The following is a 2,772-nucleotide window of genomic DNA, read 5'->3' on the forward strand; positions in this document are numbered from 1 at the left end:
GGTCGTCATGGCTTGCGTCACGGGCACCTCGTGAGGTACCCTGCCTTGATCTCTCCGCCTCCTCGTGAGCCAGCCTGACGAGGCCGTGCCTGAGGAAGCTCTGCGTCGTCCGCCCCGCGAGGCTTGGCCCCTCGCGAGGGTCTTGGGTTTGTGTTGGTGAAGATGGGCCGCGCTGGGCCCCCTTTTGAGCCACGCCGCAGGCCGCAGGCAGGCAAGTCTGGGGACCCCCGTTCCCAGAACGCCCACAGGGACGGACCCATGCACCAGCGCCGTGCCTGTGTAGAGGCCCCGAGGGGGGTGATGATCGAGCATGTGATGGTAGTTGGCAGGTTAAGCATGAAGAGCAGATTGCCTGAGATAAATGCAGGAAGGTACATGCCACTGGGTCTGGCCCGAGCGGCGTGGGGATGATGTGGCCTGAGGGGCGCTCCCAGCAAGGTAAACTTAGGAACATAAGCAGAAAGGATACATGCCACAAGGACGGACCCACGCGGCCTGGGAATAGTGCAGCCCGAGGGGCGCTCCCAGCTTAAATGAACTTGGAAGATGTCACCTAGGTCTGTAGATGAAGTAGAGCTGGTGCAACTGAAGCCACGCGTTGAAGGAATGACTCCTCATGAGCCACCGGGACCCTGAGCCTCGGGAGTCTCTGGGGGCTCAGGAGGTTCCCTGAAGGCCGTCGCCATCTCCTCTAGAACGGCGTGGAACCTGGCCTCCTGAGCCGCCTGGACTTGCCGCATATTGCGCTGATGGGCCGACGCCATGCTCGGCAAGCCGAAGGGCATGCGCACGAAGCTGTGTGGTGGACCCTCACAGCATCCCACACGCGATGGCCAGAAGCGTTCCTGAGATGCGGCCCTGTTGAGCCCTGGGATGTCGACGCAGGCACGCAGCTCAGCACCCTCGCCTAGGTGGTGAGCCACACTCTGTGAACGGCTGTTGCCATGCATGGCTCTTGCGTCTTATAGCTCTTGGGTGGTCTTCGTGATGAACTCCTGGGTGGTGGGCATTCCTCAACCCATGCTCTCCTGAGGAACACGTGCCGTGAAGCACGCTTCCAAGTGGTGCCCAAGCGCCTCCCTCGTGAGATTGGCAAGGTCTGAGGCCCTCCAGAAGAGAGCCCCCGAGTCTTGCCTAAGGAGGACGCCGGGCGCGCTTTCCTATGCGATGGAGGGAGGTGCCCCTGGAGCAGGCGCCGATCCTGACGAGGCTCCTGATGCGACGCCATCTTCTTGGGGTCCTGCTCGGCGCGGCAGCTTCTTCTTGGGGATGGTCTCCGGAGGGCCTTCACTTCTGCTGTCAGGGTTGTCGATTTCCACGGCTTGGAAGGCGCACTCAAGGGAGCACACTGCATCCCTTTCTTCACATGGGACCGTGATGACCCCCCCCCCCCGCTTCCTGGCATCTTGAGAACGTTGTAGCCGTGGTGAGTGACTGCCATAAACTTGGCCAGGGCTGGATACCAAAGGATGGCATTGTATGGCAGGCGGATGTGCGCAACGTCGAAGTCGATGAGCTCGGTGCGATAATTCTTGCGCTCCCCGAAGGTGACAGGCAGGAGGACTTGCCGTATTGCTGTGGTGGAACCGTCGGTCACTCCTGAGAAAGGCTTGGTTGGCTGGAGCTGCTCATAGGGCACTTGGAGGTTGTCGAATGTGTCAGCGGATAGGACTTTGAGCCCTGCGCCGCCGTTGATGAGAGTCTTGGTGACTTGCACATTGCTGATGACTGGGGAGCACAGCATCGGGAGTGTGCCAGCGGTGGCTGCGCACTTGAGCTGGTCGGCCGAGCTGAAGGTGATGGCGCACTAGGACCACCGGAGCGGGCGCGTGGCCTCGAGCTTGGGGAGCTCCGCGTTCACCTCATGAGCAAACTGTTTGAAGATGCGCTGAGAGGCTGGGGCCTGAGTGTCGCCCAAGATGCAAGCAACCGCACGCGGCTCCTGGAAGCCCCCAGCCCCCTCGTCCTGGTGGTGGTCGTCGCAGGCGAAGGTGACGTGGTCAATGACGGCGACGGGGGCGTTGCCGACGGCGGCGACGATTCCGACGAAGGTGATGACGATGCGAGCGACGCGTCCCTGGACGATGCAGCGAGCGATATCTCTGGGTGATCCCATATTCTCCTGTTGTCTTACTCTGCACGCAAAACTCGGGCGTAGCCCTTGGTAAACTTGTGAGAGCATTTTGAGAGGGGAAGCCCCTCGTGTAAGCAAATCGCGGTTTTTACTTTCCTATGTGATGTGGGTATGTGTCCTCGTGAGCTCGTGAAGCTGGGGGTGAGTTTCCAGACGTGGATTACCTTAGTCAGCGCCTGTTTAGGGCTGAGTCGTGAGGCGACGAGTTCCTGAGAATCCTGCGGAGCCTATCGCCCTGTTTGAAGGGGGGTCCCGGAAAAGGTGAGCACCAGGCGTAGTGCTAGCGCGTGCTCTGCGCGGTCTGGCTCGCGAGGAGCTTTGTGAGGGAGAGGCGACGGACGTGAGTCCCAAACCAAACATGGTCCAGAAGGCGAGAAACGGCTTGAACGAGAAAAGGCATCCCCCCGCGCACAACGATAAAAATTCAGCTTCAACTTATGTCCAGAATCAGAAAGCAAAGCCACAGAAAGAGAGATCCAAAGCAAAAGGCCGCGTCCGGCACCTAGTCTAGTCTTCGGGTCTTCAAGTCTTCTCACCAGTGCGGAGCTAAGTGCTGTCCACTAGGCGTGGGAGGGAGCCCCAGGGCCTGAGGCCGGCGCTCCTGAGACTCCGGGGCGTGTACAGCCCCAACTCATTAT

Source organism: Triticum dicoccoides, chromosome 2A (genome assembly GCF_002162155.2).
Source record: "Triticum dicoccoides isolate Atlit2015 ecotype Zavitan chromosome 2A, WEW_v2.0, whole genome shotgun sequence".
In the NCBI taxonomy this organism is placed as follows: Eukaryota; Viridiplantae; Streptophyta; class Magnoliopsida; order Poales; family Poaceae; genus Triticum; species Triticum dicoccoides.